Source organism: Hyperolius riggenbachi, chromosome 5 (assembly GCF_040937935.1).
Source record: "Hyperolius riggenbachi isolate aHypRig1 chromosome 5, aHypRig1.pri, whole genome shotgun sequence".
Classification (NCBI taxonomy): Eukaryota; Metazoa; Chordata; class Amphibia; order Anura; family Hyperoliidae; genus Hyperolius; species Hyperolius riggenbachi.
In genome coordinates, this window is record NC_090650.1 from 332,683,874 (window position 1) to 332,697,737 (window position 13,864).

Genomic DNA, 13,864 nt, shown 5'->3' on the forward strand with positions numbered 1-13,864 from the left:
ATTGCCAGTGATCAGAAATGCTGCCAAAAATTCTAGAAAAGTGCCCAGTGTGAACCAGCCCTAACAGATCTGGAGACATTGGACAGTGCAGTCCACGTCTTCTTCCCTATTCATGACTCTTTGGTCCAACCGGTTTTCTTGTGATGTGATCTAATACAAGTCTTCTTTCAGTACACCACTGCCCCATTTCCTTTCTTGTGATCTACGCATAGCTTCTTTCATATACCTTAGTAAGGAAGGCTTTTTGCTGCGCCCCTTTTTTACAAAACATTGATTATGAATAGTGGATCTGGTTCTGAATTTTGTGAATCTCTTCCTTTACGGCAAACATGTCCTGCTGCTCACATCCTTCAAGTATGGCAGATACCTTTGTACATAGGTGTTCTTTGTACTCTTGAAGTGCTACAAAGACAACAACAACCCGACTATTCAAGTAAGAATCATGTGCATTCACCCGCTGGCTACGCTGAGGGCTTATTTTGAGCCCTGGCACTATTCTTAGTATTTTTAGAGCTCGTTCAAGTGGTGGTGCTTCTCCTTCTTCCGCAGTGGTAACATCCCTCCATATGATTACAGGCTGGTATCCGGGCTGCCGAATAAGGCCAACATTGTTTGTAAAACTTTCTTCTTCTGTGTCATTTGTCCCAGTATAGAAGTACAACTGTGGTGTGTAATCTATTTCAACAGGCATGTTAAACTGAACGAGGATGATTTCTATAAGGGTAGAGGAAATCTCTCTGAGATATAAAAGACTGGTTAGTGAACTCCTGTGCAAGACTCAGCTGGGCTCTCGTGTGAATGAAGTTTTTTTCAGTCAAGAAAATAAAGGCAGGCAAGTGTTCCCCTATAGAGACTCTGCAGCAAAGCTACGGTATGTATATTGTGTGTATTGCTTTTCCAAGATCTAGATGTGCATTCACCACTTAATGAAAACCAAGCAAGTTGGACATACAAGACTTGTTTTTAGTAAACCCATGATGATGCAAAATGAAATTATTCAGTGCTATATATTTTTGCTAAGTGTTTCTTAGGATAACCGTTTACACACAAATGTTAAGCTTAAAGGTCTTCATTTTCCTGGTACATGGTTTTTTTCCTATTCTTGAATAACTGGAAAGCATTGGCTGTACACCAATCATATGGAATTGATCCACTTGAAAGTGAATTACAGAAAATATAAAGTGGTCTATCGATAACTGAACTCGGCTCCTTTAATACCTTGTAGTGGATGCCATCTGGGCTAGGAGGCGTCTCAATCTTGATTTTATTTAAACATACCTGCACACCTGCCTGTGTTAAATAATGAATGCTGAATTTGGTATATTGTGAACAACCCACATCTGTATTGCAAGACAAGCATAGCTCTTCGGTTATGAAGCAAAGCATGCATTTATTATTTCCGATTTAATTTGATCAACTACAATCCAGTTCCTTGCCTTAGGTATTAGAAGGCCTTTATTCTCAGTCTTCCTCCTTTCTGAATTTATATTTTGTAAACCTTTTTTTTAAGATTTGGCTTCCTATCCATATCGACTTGTTTTTACAGTCTTTATTACATTTCTTATATTTTTTTTTAATGCAGATATGGTCCTATCAAGTTTTAGGGCCCTAAAAGCATTCCCTTTATGCTTACTCATGTCCATAGTTTCCTTTATCCATGTTTGCTTTCTCATATCTAGAATTCTTGCTCCTAAAAGGTATATACGTTATTCATCATGAATCAATTTAAAGGTTTGTAATATGTTTAACCCAGGATTGAACTTCATCCCAGTCAGAAGCCGATACCCCCTTTCCCATGAGAAATCTTTACCTTTTCTCGAATAGATCATCAGGGGATCTGTATGGCTGAAATGTTGGTGAAACCCCTCCCACAGTGTGATGTCATGACCATGGTCCTGACAGTTTGCTGTCTGTGAACCTACTTGCATTGTGGGAAATAACAGCTTTTACCAGCTGCCAAGCAAGCAGTAGCTCCCTCAGGAAAGGAAACCTTTTACAATGAGCAAACACTGACTTGATACTCTATAAATGAATATTGTAAAAAAAATAAGCTATTTTATTCATTACTAGTTGATTGCCCGGCATTGCCCGGGTATGTATTTGGCTGGTGTTGGCTCCTCCCATTTTTTTCTAGCTCTAACACACAATTACTCAATGACCAGGTTTGTGAGCTTTGCGGTCTTTGGTATCAATAATTTGCATTGAAATTAAAAAATCTGCTTGGCTGTTTGTGGCTCCACACCCTTTTCTGAATTCGAACCCCAGTCACCCAATGACCAACTGTACCAGGTTTTAGGCCTGTGCCATTAACAGTGCAAAAATGGTAGCAATTAAATATTCCCCTTGAAAAGCAATAGGTGAAGTTTGATTCACTTGTGTAAGCTCCACCTACTTTTCTGAATATTAATCTCAGTCACCCAGTGACCAACTGTGCAAAGTTTGAGAACCCTGCCATTAACAGTGTAAGAATGGCTGCAGTTTACCTTTTCCCAGGGAAATTTGTATTTGTCTCCACCCACTAGTGACCCGGCATTGCCTAGGTATGTATTTGACTGGTGTCGGCTCCGCCCACTATCTATCCCTAATGCACAAACACTCAGTGACCAAGTTTGTGAGCTTTGGGGTCCTTGGCATCAATAATTTGTATATTCCCATGAAATTAAACAAATTAGATTGGCTGTTTGTGGCTTCACCCCCTCTCCAGTATTTGAACCCCAGTCACCCAATGATCAACTGTAGCAGGTTTGAAGCGTCTGCTATTAGCAGTGTAAAAATGGCAGTAATTTAAATATTCCTCTTGAAAATTAACAGGTGAATTTTGATTAGCTATTATAGGCTCCACCCACTTCCCTGAATATGAATCTCAGTCGCCCAGTGACCATCTGGGCAAAGTTTGAGAACCCTGCCATTAACCGTGTAAGAATGGCTGCAGTTTATATTTTCCCAGTGAAATTTGGTTTTGGTTCCGCCCACTTTTTGTAACCTGGACACACAGTCACTCAATGACCAATTTTGTGAGCTTTGGGGTCCTTGGCATCAATAATTTGTACTTTCCCATGAAAAATGTCTCCATGTGATAAATGTTAGAATGTAAATCAGGGAAAGGAAAGATTTTACAATCGGTAAACACTGAATAAATAATTTATACATAATTATTGTGAAAATTAAGCACTTATATTACATTATTTTCACTGGAGTTCCTCTTTACATCCACTTTCTTGCATATGTAAATCTTCAAAAAATAAGTGTATTTTTATGATCAAATTAACTGTTGCAAATGCTTCCTCCTGGTTAGGTTTAACATAAGGAGTAGAAATTTTTGTTCACACGTCTTTGAAGTGTCTGAAAGTACATACCAATGGAAGTGATGCTACAGATGTGTGAAAGTAAGACGGCCATAAGCTGTTTTATTCTTGTATATAAAAAGCATCAGAAACCATTTATGTTCTGTAAGTACATTGGGTGTCCTAATATCTTGATTTTTGTTAGTTTGCACTAGTACCTAGTAGTAATGGCCTAATCGGACAAGATTATTGCGCTTATATAGGGCCAACATTTTTCTGCAGTGCTTTATGGATTCATAGTCCTAACACTAATTATTACAAATCTAATCCCTACCATAGTCCTATTCTGATGTCCTTACCATAGTATAATGCCAGTCTTGTTTTGTTTTTTTCTTTTTTGGAAATCGTTGGCGCGGTTATTCCCAAGACTAATTGGGACCTTCAGTTCCTTAAAAATTTTAGACCAATTTCTTTGCTTAACACAGTCTATAAAATTTTTACATCTATCCTAGCTCAGAGAATTAATCGTGCCCTTCCCTTTCTTATACACCCTGATCAAGTGGGATTTGTCCCTGTCCGTCAAGCAGGTGATAATATTAGGAAGATAATCAATGTACAGCATCATGCCCCCCAAAAAAACAAATAAGATTCCCCTAGCAGTCCTCTCCTTCGATATAAAGAAGGCTTTTGACCTCATTCGTTGGCTGTACCTCACTGCTACCTTATCTAGATTTTCCTTTCTGAGAAATTTTTAGGAGCTAAAAGAGCCCTATATTCCTTCCCACATTCATCCCTTAAATCAGTGCTGTCCAACCTCATGGGCATGGAAGGCCATTTTTTTTCAGACCCCATGGTGTAGGGCCGAAGGTTCTTGCTAGAGCCGCAGACCCCCCCCCCCCCCCCCCCGGAAAAAAAATGCAATTAAGGGCCAGTTCGATTGGCAGCACTTTTTACAAAATGCAATTTAAAATAATGGCGAAGTTGTGTGGCGCGCGTAGTGCGCCAGAAAACACGAGGGTTCCGCCGAAAAATGGGTGTGGCCATGGACCAGAATGCGGGTGTGGCCACGGGTGGAGACAAATTTACATGAACTTAGCAATGTGGGACATTAGATTAGGACAGTGGTGGTGAACCTTTTGGAGGCCGAGTGTCCAAACTGCAACCCAAAAGTCACTTATCTATCGCAAAGTGGCAACAGCAATTTAAACTACATACAAACTATTTAACTCATACATCAACATTATGGAAAATCCAAGTTGAAAATAAACTCTGAAGATAAACAATTTCATCCATCCTACTCCTGAAAAATGTATTTTTTTTAGAACCTCCCAGTTTTATTTTCCGTTTTAAAAAGCTAAAAAAAGGTTTAATGCTATTGTCTCATGATGATGATTCAGCTTTTCCATACTCTAGCAGTTCGCAATCATGTGACCCCCAACAAGACAAATTCAGCAATCATGAGGCCCCCAACAAATCATGAGGCTCCCAACAAGACAAAATCAGCAATCTTGAGGCCCCCAGCAAGGCAAATTCAGCAATCATGATGCCCCAACAAATGAGGCCCCCAACAAGACAAATTCAGCAATCATGAGGCCCCCAACACAACAAATTCAGCAGTCATGAGGCACATAAATAGAGAGCATTTCACATAAATAGGCAGAATGCCCCTTTAATATGGTAGACACCTCTTACCTGGCTTCTGTATTCTCCTCTACTGGCTGCTGTGCCTGGCTGGCCTGGCAATAGTGTTTAGTGATTGGTGATGATGTGTGGGCTGAAAGGCCTTGCGGTGCTGCTGTGGCCGGGCTGGCGGTGATGCTGTGGTGTGGTCGGATGAGGTAGTAACAGGTGTCCCCCCCAGTTAGATAGTGACAGGTGCCCCCCCAGTTAGATGGTGACAGGTGTCCCCCCAGTTAGTGACAGGTGCCCCCCCCCAGTCACATAGTGACAGGTGTCCCCCCCCCAGTCACATAGTGACAGGTGCCACCCCCCAGTTAGTGACAGGTGTGTCCCCCCCCCCTAGTTAGTGACAGGTTTCCCCCCCCCAGTTAGATAGTGACAGGTGCCCCCCCAGTTAGATAGTGACAGGTGCCCCCCCAGCTAGATAGTGACAGGTGCCCCCCCAGTTAGAGTGACAGGTGCCCCCCAGTTAGATAGTGACAGGTGCCCCCCCCCCAGTTAGAGTGACAGGTGCCCCCTCCAGTTAGAGTGACAGGTGCCCCCCCAGTTAGATAGTGACAGGTGCCCCCCCAGTTAGAGTGACCGGTGCCCCCCCAGTTAGAGTGACAGGTGCTCCCCCCCAGTTAGAGTGACAGGTTCCCCCCCCAGTTAGAGTGACAGGTGCCCCCCCAGTTAGTGACAGGTTCCCCCCCAGTTAGAGTGACAGGTGCCCCCCCCCAGTTATAGTGACAGGTTCCCCCCAGTTAGAGTGACAGGTGCCCCCCCAGTTAGAGTGACAGGTGCCCCCCCCAGTGACAGGTTTTCCCCCAGTCAGCGTCCATTGCCTCGCTCCTGTGCTCCGCTGCCTCACAGCTCAGACCTCACAGATCGCGGCGAATGAAACAAGCAGAGCGCGCGCATAACACCCGCGCGGCAGATCGTCACATGCGGAAGTGATTGATTTCACTTCCGCATGTGACGTACTCCGTGCGGGTGTTATGCGCACGCTCTGTCTGCCTCCTGTCGCCGCGATCTGTGAGGTCTGAGCTGAGCTGTGAGGCAGCGGGGACACAGGAGAGGCCACACGAGGGAGCAGGCATGGCGCCCATAGCGCACGCCATGCCTGCATCTCGGGGAGAGGAGCGGGCCGCAACAGGAGGTCTGGCGGGCCGGATGCGGCCCGCGGACCGCCAGTTGGACAGGGCTGCCTTAAATTATACAGAGAGGGACATGCCAGGGCTGCCCCCTTTCCCCTTCTCTATGCCATACGGGAAGACCCTACTATCCTGGGTGTCAATAAAGGCAACAAAGTTTATAAAATTTACTTTTGGCTGATGATGTGTTATTAAAACTCCCTAACCCCCATACTTCTATCCCTAATTAATTAAGAGTTCTCTCTGACTTCTCAGCCTTCTCTGGATTCCATTTTATCTTAGTTAAGTCTGAAATAATGCTCACGGTTATGTCCACTCAAACAGGTCAGAACTTAGCTGCCTCCTTAAATTTAACATATCAGGGGGGGCGTGTCCGCTGCGCAAACACGCTGGACGGATAGAGAGAGAGCTCCGCGGAAAAACCTCCAAAGCAAAGCTTTCCAAAGCGTCTTAGGACAAGGTGCCGATACCTAAATATGTTGGAAGAGGCGATGGAAGTGGGAGCGGCGAAGAAGGGCACCAAGCGGCAGCTGAAACCGCAAAAGTTACCGGAGTTGTTCGCCGGCATCCACGCACGCAATAGAGGCAAAGATGGCGAGAGGGGGAAGGCCGGCGACTCCACTCGGGCTGAGATCCAGCGCACAGCCAACCCCGGCACAACACAAGAAGGGGACTCCTCGGACAGTGGCTCACCGGCAATCAGAAGCCCGGCTAAGTCCAAACAAAGGCTGGCAGAGGCAGAGGATCAGGTAGGCCCAGCGGCCATCTTAGAGCCTGCTGTATTTATTACACACCCAGAGTCAGAGCTAGAGCAATTCCCAGCCACAGAACAAACTGTAACCCAAAGCTATATGAAAGACTTGATAATGTCTCTCAAATCTTCTCTCTCCTCTGATATCCTACAAATCAATTACAGCAATCGGTTAGTCTCTTAGGAGACAGAGTTGCAGAGGTGGAATCTAGCGTTTCTGCTCTAACTACAGAATTTAATAAAGCAGTAGACTGCATAGAAGAGAACCACAATGATGTTACATGGTTAAAAACCAAAGCAGCAGACCTGGAGGACAGAAACAGGAGATCCAACCTGAAACTGAGAGGGATTGCAGAAGCTGTACCAACCTCCCAGCTGAAAGATCTCATAAAGAAAATCGTCCATTCTGCGCTGCCCCATCTAACTGACATCGAGCTCTGCATAGAAAGAGCCCACAGACTACCCCGACCCAGCCACCTGCCTGACTCCACACCAAGAGATGTTATCTGTAACTTCCAATTCTATCATACAAAAGAAGAATTGATGCAGTACTTAAGGCAACATGGGTCCCTGCCAGATCCCTACAAGGACATTACCTTATACATTAGCAAAAAGGAGAGCACTGTGGCCCATAACAAAGGCTCTTCGAGACAAGAATATCCCATATAAATGGGGTTTCCCCACTAAATTGCTAATCAACAAAGAGGGGAAAGTCTTGGCTGTTTCCAACCCAGAAGAAGGAACAAAGCATGGGGAATCCAAATGAGTCATATTTCTCCTAAGCTACAACAACAACGCTCCTCTAAGATTCAACCAGAATGGCACCTAGCCACTTGAGCATCGATAGGAGGCTTTTCCTAGATGTCACCCTAGCTCTCTAGAAGGTGGATCTAGATAGGAAGATTCACCTTCCTCCCCCACTGATAGATGGTATGGCCAATACCTTTCGGTGGTTGTTCTCGACTTTAATGGTTACCCTGTTGTTAGTTTCCATTTTTCTGATGCACCAAGCCACTTCTATGTGGAAACACTCTCACTACCTGCTGCTAATCTCCGGGCGCCTCGTTTTCCTATCCCCATCCCCTCCTAATATGATCCATGGTATCTACAACACCACAAAGTTCTTCAGCTACTATCATAAACCTTTCCCCTGGCTCTACAATGCCTAAATTTACATCAATTAACGTTAAGGGTCTCAACAATCCAGTTAAGAGACATGCTTTATGGAAGGAGGCCACAAATCTACACACAGACATCCTATTTGCCCAAGAAACTCACTTCAAGGAAGGCAAAGTGCCCATATGTTCTCATCCCTGCTATCCCCATATTATTCTAAACAATTTCGAAAAAAAGGAGAGGAGTTCTTATCGCCTTCCACAAAGACCTGGATGTTAACATTAAAACAATAGAGAAGGATCCACAAGGCCGGTACATCTTGATCGAATGCTCTGTGGACAACACCAATTACACTCTCCTAAACCTTTACGCTCCTAACAATAGCCAATTTAAATTTCTCCGAAATCTCTTATCTAAGGTCAAAAGATCACCCACCTCTAGTCTGGTAATAGGAGGAGACTTTAACTCCATTTATGATAGCAAACTAGATTCAACAAACCCCCAGACCAAAACTTACAAACAACTCCCCACACTGCTAGCAGGTCTAGACTTCTATGATCCATGGAGAGCAACGCATGGGGCAGAAAAAGATTTCACCTTTTTCTCCTCGGTACACCGTACTTATACTAGGATCGATTTTTTTCTTGGTTGACAGATACACGCTGCAAAAAACACAGAATACCAAAATACATTCCATCACCTGGTCAGACCATGCTCCAATCAGTTTACAACTGGGAAGCCCGCCTGGCATTAGCAGACCACCGTGGCGACTAAATAACTCCTTATTACTACCAGAAACAAATAAAAAGATGATCTAAAAAAAAATATTAGAATATTTTGAACTAAATTCATCCACAGAAATTGGAGAACCTGTAATTTGGTCAGCCCATAAGGCTGTTATTAGAGGAGATTTTTAATTAAATTAGGAGCCCAAACAAAAAAAGCCAAAACGAGGGAAATAGATCTAATTCTCTCAAAAATTAGAATTGCTGAAGCCTCCCAGAAAGCTGCCCCATCAACTAACCAAAGAGTATTATTTGATCTTCGGCAAGATCTCAGAATAGCATTATCTTCGGAGTATGATTTCAGAATCTCTAAATTAAAATTCACTCATTATCACCAAGATAATAAAGCAAGCCCACTATTAGCTAAAATTATCAAAAATAAACAAGCAAAAACTAAAATCTTAAAACTGTCACATCCCTTCACGAATCGAGTGCTATCCAACCCCCAGCATATAGCGGACGCCTTTAGTGATTACTACGGGAAATTATATAATTTAAAAGATGACCCAAAACACCTTTCAACCCAATACAACCCTAATCTCTGAATTTTTAGCGAAATTAAACCTGCCCCAGATCTCACCTTCTCAGGCCGAACTCTTGAGTACCCCTATCACAGTTTCAGAAGTACTCATGACAATTAAGAACTCAAAAACCAATAAAGCTCCTGGACCGGATGGCTTCAGCAATGAGTATTTTAAAACCTTTGCCACTCTCTTAGCCCCAAGCCTTACAAAGGTCTTTAATAACTTCATGCACTCGGGTAACATCCCTCAAGAATATACTAAAGCAGTTATAACAGTACTCCCTAAGATAGGTAAAGATCCCATGTGTACCTCTAACTACCGTCCAATTTCCCTACTGAACTGTGATCTAAAACTTTACTCAAAGATCCTGGCCAACAGATTATTTGATTTGCTGCCTGAGGTGACTGCACTGGACCAGGTGGGCTTCACCAAGGGTAGGCAAGCAGCGGATGGGACGAGACGAGTACTAAATCTTCTTTACAAGGTGGAATCCTCTCGAAGGCCTTCTCTGCTCCTAGCTTTGGATGCAGAGAAGGCCTTCGATAGGGTGCACTGGGAATTTTTGGAAGCAGTCTTAACCACTTCAGGACCACAGTCTTTTCGCCCCTTAAGGACCAGAGCCTTTTTCTCCATTCAGACCACTGCAGCTTTCACGGTTTAATGCTCGGTCATACAACCTACCACCTAAATGAATTTTACCTGAATTTTGACAAAAAAATGACTTTTTTAACTTTCTGTGCTGACATTTTTCAAATAAAGTAAAATTTCCTATACATTTGAGCGCGAAAGTTATTCTGCTACATGTCTTTGATAAAAAAAAAACCATTCAGTGTATATTTATTGGATTGGGTAAAAGTTATAGCGTTTACAAACTATGGTGCCAAAAGTGAATTTTCCCATTTTCAAGCATCTCTGACTTTTCTGCGCACCTGTCAGGTTTCATGAGGGGCTAAAATTCCAGGATAGTGCAAATACCCCCCAAATGACCCCATTTTGGAAAGAAGACATCCCAAAGTATTCAGTGAGAGGCATGGTGAGTTCATAGAAGATTTTATTTTTTGTCACAAGTTAGCGGAAAATGACACTTTGTGACAACAACAACAACAAAAAAAAGTTTCCATTTCTTCTAACTTGCGACAAAAAAAAATGAAATCTGCCACGGACTCACTATGCTCCTCTCTGAATACCTTGAAGTGTCTACTTTCCAAAATGGGGTCATTTGTGGGGTGTGTTCACTGTCCTGGCATTTTGGGGGGTGCCTAATTGTAAGCACCCCTGTAAAGCCTAAAGATGCTCATTGGACTTTGGGCCCCTTAGCGCAGTTAGGCTGCAAAAAAGTGCCACACATGTGGTATTGCCGTACTCAGGAAAAGTAGTATAATGTGTTTTGGGGTGTATTTTTACACATACCCATGCTGGGTGGGAGAAATATCTCCGTAAATGACAATTTTTTTATTTTTTTTACACACAATTGTCTATTTATAGAGATATTTCTCCCACTCAGCATGGGTATGTGGAAAAATACACCCCAAAACACATTATACTACTTCTCCTGAGTACGGCGATACCACATGTGTGGCACTTTTTTGCACCCTAACTGCGCTAAGGGGCCCAAAGTCCAATGAGTACCTTTAGGATTTCACAGGTCATTTTGTCATTTTAAGAAATTTCGTTTCAAGACTACTCCTCACGGTTTAGGGCCCCTAAAATGCCAGGACAGTATAGGAACCCCACAAATTACCCCATTTTAGAAAGAAGACACCCCAAGGTATTCCATTAGGAGTATGGTGAGTTCATAGAAGATTTTTTTTTTTTGTCACAAGTTAGCGGAAATTGATGTTAATTGTTTTTTTTCACAAAGTGTCATTTTCCGCTAACTTGTGACAAAAAATAAAATCTTCTATGAACTCACCATACTCCTAACGGAATACCTTGGGGTGTCTTCTTTCTAAAATGGGGTCATTTGTGGGGTTCCTATACTGCCCTGGCATTTTAGGGGCCCTAAACCGTGAGGAGTAGTCTTGAAACCAAATGTCGCAAAATGACCTGTGAAATCCTAAAGGTACTCATTGGACTTTGGGCCCCTTAGCGCACTTAGGGTGCAAAAAAGTGCCACACATGTGGTCCCGCAGTACTCAGGAGAAGTAGTATAATGTGTTTTGGGGTGTATTTTTACACATACAGATGCTGGGTGGGAGAAATATCTCTGTAAATGACAATTATTTGATTTTTTTTACACACAATTGTCCATTTACAGAGAGATTTCTCCCACCCAGCATGGGTATGTATAAAAATACACCGCAAAACACATTATACTACTTCTTCTGAGTACGGCGATACCACATGTGTGACACTTTTTTGCAACCTAGGTGCGCTAAGGGGCCTAACGTCCTATTCACAGGTCATTTTGAGGCATTTGGATTCTAGACTACTCCTCACGGTTTAGGGCCCCTAAAATGCCAGGGCAGTATAGGAACCCCACAAGTGACCCCATTTTAGAAAGAAGACACCCCAAGGTATTCCGTTAGGGGTATGGTGAGTTCATAGAAGATTTTATTTTTTGTCACAAGTTAGTGAAAAATGACACTTTGTGAAAAAAACAATAAAAATCCAATTTCCTCTAACTTTTGACAAAAAATAAAATATTCTATGAACTCATCATACACCTAACAGAATACCTTGGGGTGTCTTCTTTCTAAAATGGGGTCACTTGTGGGGTTCCTATACTGCCCTGGCATTTTACGGGCCCAAAACTGTGAGTAGTCTGGAAACCAAATTTCTCAAAATGACTGTTCAGGGGTATAAGCATCTGCAAATTTTGATGACAGGTGGTCTATGAGGGGGCAAATTTTGTGGAAGCGGTCATAAGCAGGGTGGCCTTTTAGATGACAGGTTGTATTGGGCCTGATCTGATGGATAGGAGTGCTAGGGGGGTGACAGGAGGTGATTGATGGGTGTCTCAGGGGGCGGTTAGAGGGGAAAATAGATGCAATAAATGCACTGGGGACGTGATCGGAAGGGGGTCTGAGGGGGATCTGAGGGTTTGGCCGAGTGATCAGGTGCCCACACGGGGCAAATTAGGGCCTGATCTGATGGGTAGGTGTGCTAGGGGGTGACAGGAGGTGATTGATGGGTGTCTCAAGGTGTGATTAGAGGGGGGAAATAGATGCAAGCAATGCACTGGCGAGGTGATCAGGGCTGGGGTCTGAGGGCGTTCTGAGGTGTGGGCGGGTGATTGGGTGCCCGCAAGGGGCAGATTAGGGTCTAATCTGATGGGTAACAGTGACAGGTGGTGATAGGGGGTGATTGATGGGTAATTAGTGGGTGTTTAGAGGAGATAAGAGATGTAAACAATGGATTTGGGAGGTGATCTGATGCCGGATCTGCGGGCGATCTATTGGTGTGGGTGGGTGATCAGATTGCCCGCAAGGGGCAGGTTAGGGGCTGTTTGATGGGTGGCAGTGACAGGGGGTGATTGATGGGTGGCAGTGACAGGGGGTGATTGATGGGTGATTGACAGGTGATCAGTGGGTTATTACAGGGAATAACAGATGTAAATATTGCACGGGCGAATTGATAAGGGGGGGTCTGAGGGCAATCTGAGCGTGTGGGCGGGTGATTGGGTGCCCGCAAGGGGCAGATTAGGGTCTAATCTGATGGGTAACAGTGACAGGTGGTGATAGGGGGTGATTGATGGGTAATTAGTGGGTGTTTAGAGGAGATAAGAGATGTAAACAATGGATTTGGGAGGTGATCTGATGTCGGATCTGCGGGCGATCTATTGGTGTGGGTGGGTGATCAGATTGCCCGCAAGGGGCAGGTTAGGGGCTGATTGATGGGTGGCAGTGACAGGGGGTGATTGACAGGTGATTGACAGGTGATCAGGGGGGATAGATGCATACAGTACACGGGGGGGGGGGGTCTGGGGAGAATCTGAGGGGTGGGGGGGTGATCAGGAGGGAGTAGGGGGCAGATTAGGGACTTAAAAATAAAATAGCGTTGACAGATAGTGACAGGGAGTGATTGATGGGTGATTAGGGGGGTGACTGGGTGCAAACAGTGTTCTGGGGGTGGGCAGGGGGGGGTCTGAGGGGTGCTGTGGGCGATCAGGGGGCAGGGGAGGGGGAAATCAGTGTGCTTGGGTGCAGACTAGGGTGGCTGCAGCCTGCCCTGGTGGTCCCTCGGACACTGGGACCACCAGGGCAGGAGGCAGCCAGTATAATAGGCTTTGTATACATTACAAAGCCTATTATACTTGTTACATGCGGCGATCCGGGTGCTAGTAACCCGCCGGCGCTTCCGAACGGCCGGCGGGTTACAACGAACGGTGGGCGGAGCCAGTCCCCGGCGGCTGATCGCGTCACGAATGACGCGATCGCCGCACAGCCACTCCCGCAGCCGCCCCCGCCGATGGGCGTATTGCGGTCGTTTGGGCTCGGTCTTTGCCGCCGCCCATCGGCTGGGGGCGGTCCTCAAGTGGTTAAGCAAATTTGGGATTTATGGGAACTTCCATCAAGCCATATTGGCTTACAAATCTCCTTCTGCTTATGTTAATGTGTCTGGATTTGTATCTAAAACCTTCACTATTTCT